This window comes from Drosophila subpulchrella, unplaced genomic scaffold (genome assembly GCF_014743375.2).
Source record: "Drosophila subpulchrella strain 33 F10 #4 breed RU33 unplaced genomic scaffold, RU_Dsub_v1.1 Primary Assembly Seq117, whole genome shotgun sequence".
NCBI lineage: Eukaryota > Metazoa > Arthropoda > Insecta > Diptera > Drosophilidae > Drosophila > Drosophila subpulchrella.
Genome location: NW_023665459.1, coordinates 229075 through 247445, shown reverse-complemented (window position 1 = coordinate 247445; position 18371 = coordinate 229075). Strand labels below are relative to the sequence as shown.

The 18371-nt window shown below is 41.5% G+C and overlaps 1 long non-coding RNA gene across 2 annotated transcripts; it reads left to right on the top strand.

Annotated features, from left to right (window-relative positions):
* Window positions 1-15144: 15144 nt before the first annotated feature.
* Window positions 15145-16460, top strand: LOC119558616. 2 transcript variants are annotated; one of them, XR_005220311.1, is made up of 4 exons: window positions 15149-15269; window positions 15489-15751; window positions 15813-15968; window positions 16023-16460. It is a non-coding gene; the product is annotated as an uncharacterized LOC119558616 (long non-coding RNA). The 2 variants fall into 2 exon arrangements; XR_005220310.1 differs by having other exon boundaries at window positions 15145-15269; window positions 15489-15968.
* The last annotated feature ends 1911 nt before the right edge of the window (window positions 16461-18371 follow it).

Here is an 18371-nt window from a genome sequence, read left to right as displayed (position 1 = left end):
CTCCGGCTGCTGCTATGCACCCGGTGCATTCATCGTATTCTGCCTTGATGCGGTCCCATAACGCGCGTATTTCTTCGCGGCGGATGTTCAGCATGGACAGAGTAGGAGGGATCGGCGAAGGAGTGTTTGCTCTGGATTCAAACTCACTCAGCCGATCTGAGACCTCAGTAAATTTGCTAAGAGCGATTTGGGAAGGTGTTAGTGCCATTTTGACGTTTGCACGGGTGGCCCTTTTTCGGGGCGACGAGGTCTTGGCAGTTAGTTCGGGTGTGGGCGGATCTACGGATATGCCTGGGACTACGGCAGGTGGAATAGACAACTTGTTGTTATCACTTCCAACGGACATTTAAAGGAAATGACCTTTTTTTCTTTTTTTGTTTTGGGTCAGAATCTGCTCGCCTTTGTTTATGTCGAATAAATAGGAAACCTGGCCCACTTTTGGAACAGTGGAACGAGGTGTCGACAAAAAAGTAGTGGATCGGAGAAATAGAAATTGGAAGCAAGTACCGACTTGGTTACTTTGCGGAATTAAACCCAATGATACGGATTAGGAACGGTGAGAAAGGAGTTCGAATATCACCCGTTGAGAAGTAATACTATAATATTTAACCCTTTTGGTATATGTATTTTGGTTGGGATCAAGTTTGGTATATTTTTGCTGGTATTTTTTGCGTTTGGATAAATTGAGGGGGAAAAATACCAACTATGTGTTAATATATAGTCCCCGGTGGAGTAATTGTAATATTTCGCCTTTATTTAAACTTCTGAATGAAGAAAAAATACCAAATTATGCCAATAAGTTGTTGGCCGGAGGATGCGATCGGTTGATTATTTAATATTGGAGTATTGCTTTAATTTAATTTAATATTCCAAGGGAAAAATACTAAAAAAAAAAACCAAAAAAATTGGTGGACGGCGGCTGCTATGCATGCAGTGGAGTGCTGGTATTTTTCGCGTTTAAGTAAAATAAATTTTACGGAGTTAAGCCTAGTACTCACATCGACGAAAACTGCGAGCTAACCATAGGAGTGAGCGAGAGGCAAACAGGCGGCTAAAGCTTTTCGTCGGGTCTGTTTTTCAGCGCGGTACTCAGATGAGCTAAGGAAATACCAGAAAAAATACCAGATTTCGCAAGTGAATTTTCGATGAACGCGGTTAGCAGCGGCCCAAAGAATAAGAAATTTAATCTTTGGCGTTGTTCGTGCAGAAGCGGTGGGGAATTTAAAAATTTTAAATTGAAGGAAAACCACAAAAACGGGTAAAGGAGGTCAGTTCAGATGAAAAAGGACGCCTAATCCAAGCTGTTGCCCATTATTGTGGGACTTGACCGACAGGAAGCAATACCACAACAGGGGCAAATGCGCAGAATAGTTGACGTGCTGGAGGAGATCCTCTAGAGATGCCGAGTGGGACTTCGCTCTCTACATGGACATCCTGCCGAGCGGGTCCTCGCAAAGAAAGTAAGATCTGGCCAAAATAATTTGGTTGCGTTGTACTAATAAAATGATCTTTTTAGCATAACCACCAGTAATATGATCTCCGATGTCCTCTCTATTAGGAGTCCGTACACCACTACCACCACCACCACCACCAGCTACTTGGTAGCTTAAGCGGAGCTGGAGGACGCGGTGGCTTCTATAGGGAGGAGGAAGCCCAGAAGAAGTGTATCTTCATATCCAAAAGCTACATCCTAGAAAAGCGCCGGGCTTTGATGGGATTGATAGCAGAATCGCCAAGGCCTTGCCTAAAAAGGGCATCCTGTTCCTTGTTCTCCTGTTTAACTCAATCCACCACTTTCCCTCTCAATGGAAGTGTGCTGTGATAACGATGATACCAAAACCAGGAAAACAGGAGAACCTTGTCCAGTCTTACCGACCGATAAGCTTGCTACCCACATTCTCTAAAATATTCGAAAGAATATTTCTTAGCAGAATCATGGGAGTAAGAAGCGTGCAGGATGCCATTCCCGACAATCAGTTTGGTTTTAGGCATCATCATGGAACCCCAGAGCAACCACATCGAGTTGTCCAGCATATTTTAGATGCTTTTGAAAACAAGCAATACAGCTCTGCAATTTTTCTTGATGTTAAGAAAGCTTTCGACCGCGTGTGGCACGATGGCTTACTTTATAAGTTGAAGTCCCTACTCCCGACTAGCCATTTCCTCCTACTAAAATCATACCTGCTTGACCGAAGTTTCATGGTCGAGGTGAGAGGTCAAGAATCAGAATCGTTCGAGCTGGCGTTCCTCAGGGAAACGTTCTGGGCCCCGTTTTGTACACTCTGTTCACTTCAGATCTGCCGTGTCCTAACAAGCCGGGCACGATTCTGGCTACATACGCTGACGACACTGCCTTTATTGCGAACGCCTCTTGCCCAATCGAAGCGTCAAGGATTACCCAGGAATTTCTCGACTCTTACGGGAAGTGGACAAATAGGTGGAACATATCCATAAATGGAAGAAAGTCGCAACACTGCAATTTCACCTCGAGAGGAAAGATTCTTCCCAAAGTAGAGCTTCTCGATATCACCATCCCACAATCACCCCATGCGTTTGGGGTGATCCTGGGTTTGATCCTGGACAAGCGGCTCACCTGGAAGCAGCACACTACCAAAATAGCAGCTACATGTAGAGCTAAGCTGAGAAAACTGAACTGGTTGCTTAAGCCAACGAGCAAGCTCAGCCTTGGCAACAAAGTTTTGCTGTTCAAAGCAATTTTGGTGCCCTCGATGACGTATTGCATCCAACTATGGGGCATGGCTTCAGACTCGAACGTAATGAAAGTCCAAAGGGTCCAAAACCGTGCGCTGCGTATGATTGCAGACGCGCCGTGGTACATCAGAAATGACGTCCTAACAATAGACCTTCATGTTCCCTCAGTCAGGGAGCAGATAAACCGGCACTCTAGTCGGTACAATGATCGCCTCACTTCACACATAAACCACCTAGCAGCTTCCTTGGCCCACCCAAGGACTAGAAGAAGACTAAAGCGAAGGCACCCCGGTAATCTCTGGACAAGAGGACGTCAGGTCTCTCGAGTAATAAAATAAAATTGTTTTTGTTCAATTATTGTAAATATTGTTAATCACCTTTTCTGTTATGTATCCATGTTAATTATTTCTCTTCGTACACAACGTTTTATAGCCATTTGGTTGGCTGATCAACGTTAAATAAATGAATTTGTTATACTAAAAAAAAAAAAGGAGGTCGCGGTGGCTTCTATAGGGAGGAGAAAAATAGGGCGCCCGCTAAGGAACAGTTGGAGAAGCCATGGCCAGGATGCTGGGCGACTTCCTGCAGCATTAGCGGATCAACCCCGTTCCCAATCCGGCTACCACTTCCTCAAGGTCCAATATGCCCATTGGGACCGGAGATGGACTGCGGTGGCGCTGGAAAGATGGCGAAGCATTCGTGGGACGTTAAGGAAGCTTTAAACTACAAAATTTACATAAATAAAAACATTCGTTGAACATTCCATTTATTTTTTTTTTAATTCTTTGTGTACCAGCAGACTCCTTTTTTAATTTCTCCAATTGATTTGTTTTCCGTTTGGCAACAAGACATGCTGCTTGATAGTAAGAACTTGCTCCATGCATTGCGGGTGAACTTTGAAAACTTCGGTCACACTACAAAGAATAAGATTTTTCGACTAGTGAAACTCTTAGCCGATCTGAGTACTAGGCCTAAATATCATATACCGAAAAAAAATACTAAAAAGTTTGATGGTAAATAAAACACAATGACCAACAAATTTTCACGTCGGTTGGTGTAATTTTTTATTTTATTATTTTTTACCGGATGGCCGACGGAAAACTTTAATTAGTCGGAAAGGGATGGTGGAGTTAAAAATTATATGTGACTGTACGTAGATATGTGTATATATGTAGATATTTGTATGGATGTAGATATTTGTATGGATGTAGATATTTGTATATATGTAGATATTTGTATATATGTAGATATTTATATGTATGTAGATATTTGCATGTATGTTATTTTCGCCGGTTTTAAATTTATTAAATAATTATTGCCGGCGGGGTATGTGTTGTTGTGGAAGTTTTTGATTTATTGTGTGTGGACTGTATTTGGAAAAACGAAAAAATATGTGCATGTATTTTAGCGGCTGCGGATATACAGTGAGAAAAATCATGAAAAGTTTTGGGGGCCTGAATTGGCAGAACACTAGTGTTTAATCCGCTGCCCAATGGCAGGCAGCCAAAGGTGAAATTTGCCCTTGTGCAAATGCCAGTGGTTGTTGTTATTGCACCGCCTCTGCCCCTGTGCAGATGGCGGAGCTTGATCCAAAAATTAAAACGACGGAGTCAATGATATTTACTTCACGAAGTACTGTGTGAGACTATATTCTGCTTTTGGTTATACACTTGGTTGGGCTGCGCATAACAAGAAAGCTTATGATTTACCGTTTTCATTGTGGATCATAATGCTTTACAATAGAGGGTAATCTTTTAGCATACAATTTCAACTAAAATAAAGAGGCAAGCGTGAACTTACTCCGCCCGTTGGAAGGACGGTCGTTCTTTCAAGATACAGGTGAGATAGGCAGGGGCGCAACCTTACGAATCGGACGACGAATGACTCCTTTTGCTGTCTTAATATCGACGACTCGGACTCTTCCGTCCGCTCCAGAGCAAGTATTGGTAATGCGTCCCAAGGGCCATTGCTGAGGTGAAGCGTTGTCTTCATGGATTATGACCAGCTGCCCCGGGACTATGTTCGCCTTTGGAGAGAGCCACTTGCTGCGGGCCTGCAAGGTGTGCAGGTAATCTCGTCGCCAAAGCTCCCAGAATAGTTGCTTGATGTGGGTGACCCGTTGCCAACGTGTCAAGTGCGATAGGTTGCATTCCTCTAAACTTGGCTCTGGAAGTGCCTTTAAAGACGTTCCGACCAAAAAATGCGATGGAGTGAGGGCTTCTCCATCGTTTGGATCTTCTGAAAGAGGCGCGAGGGGTCGTGAGTTGACAACCGCTTCAGCATCAACTGCGACAGTTTGGAGTTCCTCGTACGTCAGATGTGAGTGACCAGTGTTTTTTACCAATAAAATCTTCATGGACTTTACCGCCGCCTCCCACAAGCCGCCAAAATGTGGTGCACGGGGTGGAATGAAGCTAAATTCTACGCCATTGGGTGAGGTGAACATTTGTAGGTCCTTCAACGCTTGCTGGCTGAAGAGTTGCATTTTAAATTCCTCTAATTGAGTGCGGGTTCCAACGAAGTTGGTTGCGTTGTCGCAGAATATCCGATTTGGCAAACTTCTCCGCCCGATGAAGCGCTTTAAACAGAGAATAAAGGTATTAGTTGACAGATCAGATTCAAGTTCTACATGTACTGCTTTGGTGGCAAAGCAAACGAAGACGGCCATATATGTTTTGTATGGAGCCTTTCCGCGAATGCGATAGGACGTCAGAAATGGACCACACAGGTCGACTCCAGATACAGCAAAGGGTTTTGTGAGTGACAACCGGTCCGCAGGAAGTGACCCCATGATCTGGTCCAGCAAATGAGGCTTGTAATGATAGCAGTGGACACAGTTGCGCACCACTTTGCTAACTAGTCGACGAGAATTAACGATCCATACTTGGAGACGCAGGATTCCGATTAGAGCCTTGGGCCCTGCGTGCATGTTAGTGTGGTGAAGAAATTCGACGAGTTTATATGTGAATTTGTGATCTTTTGGCAGTAAAAGTGGGTACTTGGCTTCTACCGGGATTTGCGCATTTTCTAGACGCCCGCCAACACGAATCAGTGTCACCGTGCGAGTTCCTATAGCTGATTCCGACAGAAAAGGTGTCAGCCTTTGAAGATCTGCGCTGAGGACTTTAGCCTTCTGTAAACAATATAATTCCTTCCAATACGTTTGATGCTGAATAAGTCCTACAATAAACAGGACCGCGTGCTGCAACTCAGTTGCTGGCATTTCAACCGCTTGCGACACGCAGAGGTTTTTGCTTGCAGGGATCTTGTTAAACGCTCGCAAAACGTAAGCTGTGACTCGAAGAACACTATGATACGAAGAGATTTGATTCAGAATTTGATCAAGGATGTTTCCTTTAGATTCGGTGCATTAGAAAGATGAAATTTTTCTTATTTCCAAATCCGCATCTATGGTTTCGATTTTGTCCAACGACTGCGGCCAAAGATGTTCATCCAACTTAAGAAAGGTTGGCCCCGTAAACCAACTTGTATTTTGAAGTTCGCTGACCTTGCATCCACGAGATATGATGTCAGCCGGGTTTTCTTTTCCTGGCACATGACGCCAAGAAATGTTCAATGATTGAGTTTGAATTCCTGAGATCCGATTGGCTACAAAGCAATTTAATTGGGACGAGTGCATAGAGAGCCAGCGTAATACGATTGTGGAGTCTGTCCAGAAAACAACTTTTTGTATGTTGCTGAACTTATATTTTATTTTGTTCCACGTATCACAAAGAATTAATGCAGCACAGAGCTCTAGTCGTGGAAGAGAAAGGACTTTAATTGGGGCAACCTTTGACTTTGCTGTGAGTAAATGCGATTCTACTGATCCATTTTGAATTGAGCGCAGATATATACAACAGCCATATGCACGCTGTGAAGCGTCTGCGAATCCATGTATTTCGCAGTCATGTTTCGGGGAAAGTCCTACATATCGGGGTATGGCGATTTGGTTTAAATTGTGCAAGTCAGGATAAATAGATTGCCAACGATCTATTAATTGTTGCGGCAGTATTTCGTCCCAGTCCAAATGACTCATCCACAGCTCCTGCACAAAAATTTTGCATCTTATAACCACTGGTCCTAACAAGCCAAGTATGTCATTTACCCGTGCAATAATTGAGAGAATGTTCCTTTTCGTCATAGCGTTAGTTTTTGGCAAATCGAACCGAAAGCAAAATTCGTCCACCTGGGGCCTCCACGACATTCCTAAGGTTTTTGTGATATCTTTGCTGTCTAACTTGAATCGATGTTCTTTGATATTATCATCCAACTTGCTAAAATTCCATTTGGCTAACTCCAATCCGGCACAAGATAAGATTCCAGTAACTTGATCAATCTTCAATTTTAAATCCTCAATGCAGTCAGCTCCTGTAAGGAGGTCATCGACATACATCTCTTTAGATATAATTTCAGATCCTATCGAAAATTCTTTCCTATATTTCTCTGCTATGAAATGCAAACTTCTGATGGCGAGAAACGGTGCACAAGCACGCCCATACGTGACAGTATTCAACTGATATAATTTCAACGGGTCAGAAATGTTGTGCCTCCACCAAATTAACTGAAACTTGCGGTCATGGGGTTCTACAATGAATTGCCGATACATTTTTGTTATATCAGCTGCCTATACAACCTAAATGAAAGCAGGGTTAAGATAAGGTCTTGCTGAACTGTCGGTCCAACCATTAAAATGTTATTTAATGATACTCCTGTCGACGACTTCGCAGACGCGTCAAAAACTACACGCAACTTTGTTGTTGAGCTGTCTGGACGCAGTACAGCGTGATGCGGGATTACATAGTGAGGTTGGTTTGGGTCAAAACTATCTACAGGTTGCATGTGCCCCAGATCAATATATTCTTGCATGAAATCAGAATACATTTTTTTTTGATCGGGTAAACGTTGTAAACGACGCTCTATTTGCCAAAATCGTTGCTTGGCAATATCCACTGAACTTCCCAATTGTTGGGTAGATTTCGAAAAGGGAAGCCGAACTTGAACTCGCCCATTCTCGAGAAAAGCAGAGTTTTTGCAGAAGTGGCGATCACATTCTTCCTCTTCAGTTGTGTATTGGTTTTGAGATGATTCTGGAAATGATTCGATTTCCCAAAACCTTTTTAGATTTTCATTCAGCTGTTCGGACTGCGAGATTTTGCACATAAGAACATTAGCCTTCGCCCTAGATTGCGGATTGTCAACAACTTGTCCACCAATAATCCATCCGAGTGTAATGTTAAGTAGGCATGGCAGCCCAGGCCCCAGTGATAATTTTCCGCCAGTGAGCAATTCGAAGAATTTCTGGGTGCTTAGTAAAATGTCAATTTTTTGTGGTTTAAAAAACAATGGGTCAGCCAAATCTATTCCGTCAGGGATTGACCACGTTGATGATTCTATTCGAGTGGCGGGTTGAGTCAATGCTATTGTTTTGGTAACAGCAAATTGCAATGACCATTTGTCAGCAGACAAACGTGAGCGTATGGTCGTCGAGACTGAGAACTGAAGTTTTGCTCTAACATCTCCTATACCAGAAACTTCAAAATGTTGACGCTTTCGCTGAAGTTGTAATTTGTTGGCCAAAGTATCTGTGATAAAGTTAATTTCCGAGCCAGAATCAAGCAAGGCCCTTGCCGGGTGGAACATTCCGTACTTATCCTGGATAAGAACTATAGCGGTTGGGATAAGAGCTCGATTTATTTTACGAGAAAGACATGCGACTACCTGTGTGGAGCAACGAGGTTGCTCGTTTGTCTGTTCTACATTTGATTGAGAAGTTTCTTGTGTTTCACTCCTGCGATGTAACGAAGAATGGTGCAACCCGCGACAAGTCCGACAGCGAAATTTTGAAGGACAGTCAGCTGCGATGTGGCCCTTATGAAGACAGTTTAAACATAGCGCTGCCTGTTTGACCCAAGCATGTCGCTTCTCATGTGGAAGTGCAACGAACGAAGGGCACGATCCTAGATTGTGATCTGTAGAATCGCATTTTATACAACTCCCTCTAGCCGTTAGGAAGGCTTTTTTGGGGGGGTGATTTAGTTTTTCTGAACGCTTATCATACTGCTTGTACTCCTGGCCTGGCTTTGCGCTGCATTCTAGAAACTGACAATGCCTACCTAATATGTTGTAGAAATTGTCCCAAGTTGGAAACTGCTCATAGTTCTGACCTCGATCATAAGCATGTTTTGAATCTGAATCAACATTTGCAAAACGAGCTGAATTAAAATGGCTTCAAATGCATTTTGTTCGGTGCCAAGAGAGAGTAGTGAACCACGCAAAGCTGCCACTGTGTCTAAAATTTCTCGAAGGGATGAAGAATCAGATTTTCTCATTTGAGAAATGGCAAAAAGGCTAGATACACGTTCGAGTAAGATCAACACTTTTTTATCGTATCGTTCCTTAAGGCGCTCCAATGCCTTTTTGTAATTTTCTTCTGATACTTGAAATGCAGCCACTACACTCAATGCAGGACCAGAAAGACATCCGAGTATATACGTAAACTTGTCAATATCAGACAGTAAGACATCATCATGAACCATATGATTGAAGGCTGCAATAAAACGGTTGTACTCCCCATATTTTCCGTCAAATTTTGGTAGTTTTAGAGAAGGTAATCGATTATGGGAACTGGCCCCTAAGCATGTGGAATTTATCAAGACGGAGTCCTCAGGGCCAATGCGCTTGCTAACATTTGCACGTTTTAAAAGCGTAGATTTTGTTGCTATAAAATCTGCCTCAAACTGATCGCGAGAATCTTCTTCGAAGTCTATTTCTTCAATTTGCTGTTGAACTTGACACAATTGCCCAAAGTACGATTCCAAAAGGGCCAAGTGACACTCTGCCGATGCAGCATCCATTGCTGTGTCTGCAACCGCTCGATTCGAAGTTCGTTGCATGTTTCGTTGCAGCAGAGTTCTTTTGCGCCTAAGTGCAGCTAGCTGTTCTTCTACAGATGGTTTGGTCATGTTTGCAAAGAGATGAACGATCAGCCAAACTGTAAGGAAAATGCGTTTGAGAAACTTTGACAAGTTTTGAAACCCTACAACAGTTTTAGAGTAACTGCGAAACCTTTTGATGTAAAACTGGGGTACAGCAAGCCTGCGTGTTCTGAGAAGCTTTTACAACATAGGTTAAATAAATCACACCTATATATATATAGATAAACCCAGACTTTCCTTTTCTTTTATTTGTATTATTTGCGTCCGAAAGATCAAATCACAAGTGAACTGGGTTAAATCTGCCGACTTAAAAGCTTACGTGCTCCAGTAAGTGTCTCAGGTGTACTGGTGACGTAATGGTGTGATGCCGTAAAGTCCAAGTTGAGATAACTTTCCAACTGATCCGCTTGAATTGTAGCTGCTACTGAATCCCTTGTGATCCCTCACAGCCGAGTTGTTAAGGTTTAGGACAGCTGTCCTGTCACGGTCGCCAATGTTTAATCCGCTGCCTAATGGGAAGCAGCCAAAGGTGAAATTTGCCCTTGTGCAAATGCCAGTGGTTGTTGTTATTGCACCGCCTCTGCCCCTGTGCAGATGGCGGAGCTTGATTCAAAAATTAAAACGACGGAGTCAATGATATTTACTTCACGAAGTACTGTGTGAGACTGTATTCTGCTTTTGGTTATACACTTGGTTGGGCTGCGCATAACAAGAAAGCTTATTTTAGCATACAATTTCAACTAAAATAAAGAGGCAAGCGTGAACAACTAGAAATTAAATAATTCTCACTGTATGCTTGGCTTATATTTGCACAATATTTTTTCTAAGCTTGGAATTTTTTTCTCGATTTTGTATATATGTATGTAAGTATGGATGAGCGGCCAAATGCAATTAAAAAAGGGAGTCGGAAAAAATTGGCAATATGGCCGCACGTAGCAAAAGGAAAATCGAAGAAAAAAATGGCGAAGTAATTTATTAATTGCCGTTGTCGGATTTAATCGGACTAGGATTTTGGACAAATCGTACAGAAAGTCAAACGAATTATATTTTCGAGTGGCTGACTGCAGACCGGCAATTAATAAGACAAAAAGCTTTACTTATCTTATCCGGCTCGAAGGACCAAAATGTACGCCGGGGGGTAGCGGGGTACCGTGGTGGCGCTGGTGGAATGGCGTGGGAGGCGACGGCGGCAAAACTGGCGGCGTCGGCGGGCTGCTTCGCTGGGCCTCGGTGGCTTGCTGGTGCGTTTGCTGCTGGGGTTGCGGAAGCTGTAGGGGAGAAACCACTCGAACGCGTATTGCCCCTTAATTGAAATGAATGTACGCACAAAGTTAATTTGCAAAAGTAGGCGGGGGTACGACCGCGGTTTATTCAGTTGAACTCCAAAAATCGAACTAAATTAGTCTAAGCTCCGCTCTGCGCTTCAAAGCGCAGCGGAGACTTCATAGAGGGAGCTAGGAACAGCGCAGGAGAGCAGGAGCTCGAGAGAGCGGGAGAGCGGGAGAGCGGGAGAGCGGTAGAGGGGTAGAGCGGTGCAGCTGGATAGCGGGGCCAGTCCAGATTCGCCGGACAGTGGGCCTGAACACTAATGATTCTCCATCGTTCACATAATTATTTTGTATCATCTCACCCAAGCAAAATGAATTTGATTCTAACAATTCAACATTTTCTAAAATATCTTTTTCAATTAATCTCTGATGTTTTATTGATGTCGTACCATGGTCTTCGTTATTTAACTCTAAAAATTGTGTTTCATTAACATTACGATTTCTTTTGTTACCTTTGCCACAAATAACTTTTTAATTTACTTTAACTGTAGGTATTTTGTGTGCTTTTGATCTAAACATTGTTCTATTACCATATAGTGAGGCCCCAGATAATAAAACATTTTTATAGTGTTCAATTGTAAGATTTCGTGAACTCACTCCCTTTGCTTTATTATGTGAAGATTCAACTTGATCTGTTTTATAACAATAAACCTTTGAGCACAGACCTACAAATTCTGTCATGAGTTTACCGTTAAGCTCATCTTTAAAAAATCCTAAACTTTTTTTGTTAACTCTTTTGAAGTTATATAGATTAATTCTTTCATCTGAATAGTCCGATGTATCAAATTTGGCTTCAAGATCATTACGAATATCTTTATAAAAATCTTCAGTTTTTATTGTATAGATAAATGAATCAGTATCCATATAATTTAAGAGTAACTTTTCGTGAAACTTTGGCTTCATATATTGATAGTGAAAATCATACATTTTCTATTTCGATAAGTCTAATACTGCAAATCCTAAATACATTGGCTTATTAAATAAAACGGACAATCTTTTCATTTGAATTGCATAGAAATTATCATTAATTTAAGTTGCACTATGAAAATTGGATTTTGAAATTAGAGCTTTGGCACAATGTGCTTTTCGTCCAGTCTTCGAGCTATCCGGAGCTTCCCATGTGCTAATAAGCTTAATATCGACCCTGCGCTCGGGATCTTCCATTGTTTTTCCGTATGCAGAATTCTTCATTAATTTAAAAAAATCTTTTTCAAATTTATTTTTTGCATTTTGCCTATGTAAAGTATTTAGATCAATGTAATTCTTTAACCAAGGTTTTTGTAAAAACTGAACACCTCTATATATCTTTTTCAATACTAACCCATTCTGTATACATTGTTGCAAATTCCGATAATGTATTACATAATTTTTCTTATTTCCCAGGTCAGTAATTAATTTTTTTACCTTATCCACTTTTGAGGCCAGACAATTTGACGGACAAAATGGAAGATATTTATGAAGATCATGTAAACGGTATGGATATATAAAGTCCACTTCCGAAAAATAACCGTAGTTGCTATCAAATGAAATATTATGAATATCAAAATTGTCTATGTCTGTAGTAGACATCCACTTAAAGTCTTTATATGGTAAAGGTTGTGACATTGCCCAACCATACAAGTTATTAGCATCCACATACATTAAAAATGAAGACTCCTTCGAGGAATCATAATCTGACAAATATTTATTATTTGCTTTTGTATATCTATGACAACATTGAACTAAACCACCTCGAATGCTACTTTGAATAAATCTATACATATCTATATCTGTCAGCAATTCAAGTTGAATATTTGTAGTTTTCAACATTGACTCCCAAGATAGACCTGGTGTCGTAAAATACTGAGCTGGGTCAAGTGAATAAATTTGCATACAAATTTTTCGGAAGTTTTCAAAAATGTCAGTTAAAAGGAATACATCAGTTTTCAAATATAATTCTAAATAATCTTTAAGAGTGGAACATGAGAAATGGGACCAAACTTTAAGAGCGTGATCATAATCTTCCTGAGAGCATTCCCTTTCCGTTAAAGTCACAAAGAAATTAAAATAAAAACAAGGAAGAACGCTATAGTCGAGTACCTCGACTATCAGATACCCGTTACTCAGCTAATGGGACCAAAGGTAAATGGAGATATGCAAGCAGCAAAGCGAGATTTAAATGCGCCACCTACCGGCGGAAGACAGATTTAAGCATTGTGGGCGTTAGGGTAGGCGTTGGATCAATCGATAGGTATTGACGAGACCAATACATTTCAGTTAAAATTTTTTATCTAACATAAAAATTGTGAGCGCCACAGGCTTGGGCGGTTTGTGGGCGGTAGAGTGGGCGTGGCATATTCGCATAACAAACCTGCGCTGCGTACAAAGCTACGGAATCTAAATCTGAAATCCCAATACTCTATCTTTAATAGTTTCCGAGATATCCGCGTTCATATTTACGATTTTTTGAAGTTTGTGGGCGGTTTGTGGGCGTTAAAGTGGGCGTGGCAAACTTTTTTTTGGGTCAATCGATAGGTATTGATAAGAACAATTCATTTCAGTTTAAATTTTTACTCTAGCATCAAAACTGTAGAAGCCACAGTTTTGGGCGGTTTGTGGGCGTTAGAGTGGGCGTGGCACTCTACTGAAACAAACTTGCGCTGCGTAAGAAGCTCAGGAATCTGGTCGCCAAATCTCAATAGCCTCGCTCTCATAGTTTCCAAGATCTCAGCGTTCATCCGGACAGACAGACGGACAGACGGACAGACGGACATGGCTAGATCGACTCGGCTAGTGATCCTGATCAAGAATATATATACTTTATGGGGTCGGAAACGCTTCCTTCTGCCTGTTACATACTTTCCGACGAATCTAGTATACCCTTTTACTCTACGAGTAACGGGTATAATAAATGAAATTTTTAACGAATGTTTTTATTTATGTAAATAAGAAGTTAAAGGCTTCCTTCTTGTCCCACGTATGCTCCGCCATCTTTCCCGCGCCATCTGTAGTCCAGCTCCTAGCTGGCTCCTGGCTGGTGATAGCTCCTCTAGGTGTCCCTTAGCGGGCGACCTTATTTTCTCCTCCCTATAGAAACCTGCGCGTCCTCCATCTCCGCTTTAGCCGTCAAGTAGCTGGTGGAGGTGGAGTCCTCAATGGAGAGCTCGTTGGAGATCGAGCGATGTCCCATGTTCCTTCCCACTGGGGGGATTCTCTAGTGGATCTCCTCCAGCGCTTCAACTATTCTGCGGATTTGCCCCGGTGCAACGGGGCCACAACGCGTTGTGGTATTGCTTCCTGTCTGTCAAGTCCCACAATAAAGAGCAATAGCTTGGATTAGGCTTCCTTTTTCATCTGCACTGACCTCCTTAAGCCGATTTTGGTGTTTTTCTTCCATTTTTAATTTTTAAATTCCCCACCGCTTCTGCACGAACACCGCCAAAGATTAAATTTCTTATTCTATGGGCCGCGGGTAACGGCGTTCATCGAAAATTCACTCCCGAAATCTGGTATTTTTTCTGGTATTTCCTTAGCTCATCTGAGAACCGCGCTGAAAAACAGACCCGACGAAAAGATTTAGCCGCCTGTTTGCCTCTCGCTCACTCCTATGGTTAGCTCGCGGTTTTACTCAGATCGGCTTAAGAGTCGAAAAATCTTATTTTTTGTAGAGTGACCGAAGTTCTCAAAGTTGACCCGCATTACATTCAGCATGGTCTTACTGTCAAGCAGCTGGGTTTGTTGCCAAACCGAAAACAAATCAACTGTAGAGATTTAAAAAGGAGAAGTCTGCTGGTACACAAAGAAATTAAAATAAAAATAAATGGAATGTTCAACGAATGTTTTTATTTATGTAAATTAGTAGTTTAAAGCTTCCTTCTCGTCCCACAGATGCTTCGCCATTTTTTCCGCTCCACCGCAGTCCAGCTCCGAGTCCCAATAGGCATATTGGACCTTGAGGAAGTGGGACCCGGATTAGGAACGGGATTGCTCTTATGAACATTTTTCGTATCGTCGTACGTATTTGTCGTATGGGATGTGACATGTCCTTGGGGATTTCATGTGTGACCAAAAAATAAAATGTTATCTATAAAATGTAAAAAAGTCTTCCAAAATAAAACTAATTTATTATTTGCTTAAATTTTTTTTATAATTCTTTTTGCGACTTTTAATTTTTTGTTCTTTTTTAGCTTTAATTTTTTGAATTTATTGGATTGCCTTGCGAAAACATTTGTCAGGGTCTTCGGGCAGTCAATTAATATTACTGAAAATAAACACAGGAAGCGCTGCGGTAAGGGGCGAACCAATAAAAACTGTAAGTAAACAGTTTACATAATTTAATTGGTTCACATTAATGAATTATAGTATCACTTACTTGACTTAAACTTATAAACGCATTTGTAAACGAAAAATTGCCGGCGCACTTATTTAAAAACGGTTAATTTCTGTCGGCTAACGCCGAAAGAATGAGCAATGTCAAGCCCTTTTTCTCTCACTCCATTATGCGTTTTTTGTTTTCTCTTGCTTTTCCTAGGCGGATTAACAAGAAGAGAGAATAACGGAGACACCGAACTCTGAGAGCGCTGATTAAAGGCAAACAACACTAGATTATAAGACAAATAAAATGAAGGGAAATTGTTACGAACTGCTTATTTTTCGGTGGCAGTGCTGCTAGCTCAGTCTTATCTAAAGGCAGAGTACCCCAAATACCACAGCTTGCAACATAAGTATCGACAACTCCGCTGTCTCACATCACTAAACTATCGGTCATCTCAAAAAACAAAAATGTAAACAAAGGTAAATACCTACAAATATTGACTTAAAAATGGGTTAAATTTTGTGGCTATTGATGACTAAGCCAAGCGCTCCCACCCAACCATGGATGCTCTTAAGATGCGGAAGGGCACCACCCATTCTCGGTCGGTTGCCCCCTTCTCGCGATTACGACTGTTCCATCTCCCCCACTGGGTAAACTCACTCACATTGTGGGTTTTACAAATGTTTAATGAATATGGTAAGTACAATCATTTATATTCAAGCTCCTCTTAACCGATCTATCCTTCTTCAGCCTTTAAGACCGAAACTTGGCCGACGTCTTCAATATTTACGCGGTCAAAGCAGAGGATTTGAAAAAGGCGCCGCGAAAAGTTATGCTCTACCATTCACTTATTTTTAGAGCTCGCATGGAAACACGGCCCTCAAAAGGAACACACGCTATGCGCGAGTTATGGTATCTTCCGCTGTTCGGTAGTGGTCCAAGGGGGTTCCAGTTATCCGTCAGTAAGTCCTCAGAATTGATACTTTGAATCTCAAGATTGATATTTGTTGAAATTAAATACGATTTGAATAGAGTAAAAACGTTTAAGTGAATTTCTAGACTTATTCATATATTGTTCAGCAGTGGCCGAGAAGCCGCCGCTGCCGAAAATGCACATAAAATCTTATATACTATACATAAGGGCTTATACAGTAATACAAGATGAAATAAAGAATAATTAGCCAGCAATCCGTTCGAAGTGTCCGCTCGTGTCATATTTCCTGTAGTCGGGGCATCCTGTTGCGATGTCAGCAAAACGATAGCGGGGCAACGACTCGAGTGGGTCGTTGCTGGGTATATACAATGTTTCGGCTTGCAACATAACTGCATCCAGATGTGTGGGTCAAAGTGCCCACCCAGTCAGCGTACCATTTCTAGGGTAGCTCTGGGAGGTTTAGCCGCAGGCTCGTTGCCAACCGACTGGTCGGTAACTTCTCCCCTCCTGGATTGAAGTGACGGCCAAAGCGAAGGAGTGGACGTCACGAAACTCGGTTCTAGTATGGTAGCGAATACAATTTTCTTTTTTGTATGTATCAAAAGGATTGATACCAAGACTCCAACTAATAATAATAGATATACAGCTCCAAAATTAGTAGTCGTTAACTTTTTCCAATAAACAATGGAATTGGAAGCATTGTTGGTACGCAAATTAAGTTTCTGTAAATTAATATCTTCAATGTGATCGGTGAAGTTGATATTTTGAATAACCGGAACTGTAGCTTCTATCTTTTCCTCGAATTGTGACAATTCTTTGTCATAGGGAATTTGGTTCATGTATACTTCTCCGTTTTTGAACGTAACTAGAGAAGATCCCTTTACAGAAATATTAGTCGTACAATTAGATTCAATAGTCGAGTTATTTGTGTTCAAAATTAAGATGTATGCTGCTTCTATTTCCGTAATTATTTCTTGGATTCCAACATCTTTGACTTTTCAATTTGCAGTATTTAACGTGAATATATTATCAAGGCATTCTGTTTTAAGATTGTTTTTGGTTGAAATAAAGTTTTCACAGATAAAATACTTATGCACCCTATTACATTTGTTCGTGAAATAATATACGTCTTTCGCATTATGGTATGCCATATAGTTGGGTAAGATTAAAAATTTGGATTCGTTCATAGGTAAAAGAATAATTTGTGTAAATTGGTAAAAATTTTGTTTAAATGTAGGTATTTATACCCGTTACTCGAAGAGTAAAAGGGTATACTAGATTCGTCGGAAAGTATGTAACAGGCAGAAGGAAGCGTTTCCGACCCCATAAGGTATATAAATTAAGTATTGTAGTTGTAGTCTTTCCTCGCCGCTGTCAGTGATGACGTGGTGTCTAAGCGACGATATTCCAATTGGTGTTGGTGGCCGGTTGGCTGGTGGCTATCAGTGATGACGTGATGTCTAATTGACGATATTCCAATTGGTGTTGGTGGCCGGTTGGCCAGTGATCCCCAAATGTTGATTTAGGTAGTTTAGGATGGAAGGGTTACTGCCCTTCCTAACCTTCTGGCCTAGAGACTCAGACAGTTTGAAGTGATAAGAAGTTAACGGCAGTTTGCCGGAGTTAAATCAAATGGAGCACAAGCTCTTTATTCAGTGAATGACAAATGATAACTCGAACTTATAAGCTGTACCCTGGCTAAACGTGGACGGCAAGCCGGCCGCTTGTCATACAAAAATGTTGACTCCGCCTGTTATTTGACTCTATCAGTCGGGACTCGGACATTCTAAGCATTTCAAGGTCAGATGCGACCGGTGTGCCCGCTACCACCTTAAGTGCGGTACCTAAAAAGTCTAGACTCCTGGCCATCTTATGGTGTATTTTTAACACGGACAATAAGCTTCTAATATGGTCAGTGTCGACCTCTAGCAATTTTCGCATGTGCGACTGTGGGAATAAGTCGGGCAACTTAGCAGTTTCGTTTATCATTTCTGAGAATTCCGTTAAATTGCTTGAGTGCTGCAAAACATGTATCTGTTCCCACACCAGTGCGATCCCATCCGTGACAGGTATGTATTGGGCGTGGGAGTAGTCTGTCACTCTAGCGTCAACTACAGCTAACGTTATCAATACAATTCCTGCGATCCTGTAAGAAAGCGAAAGGT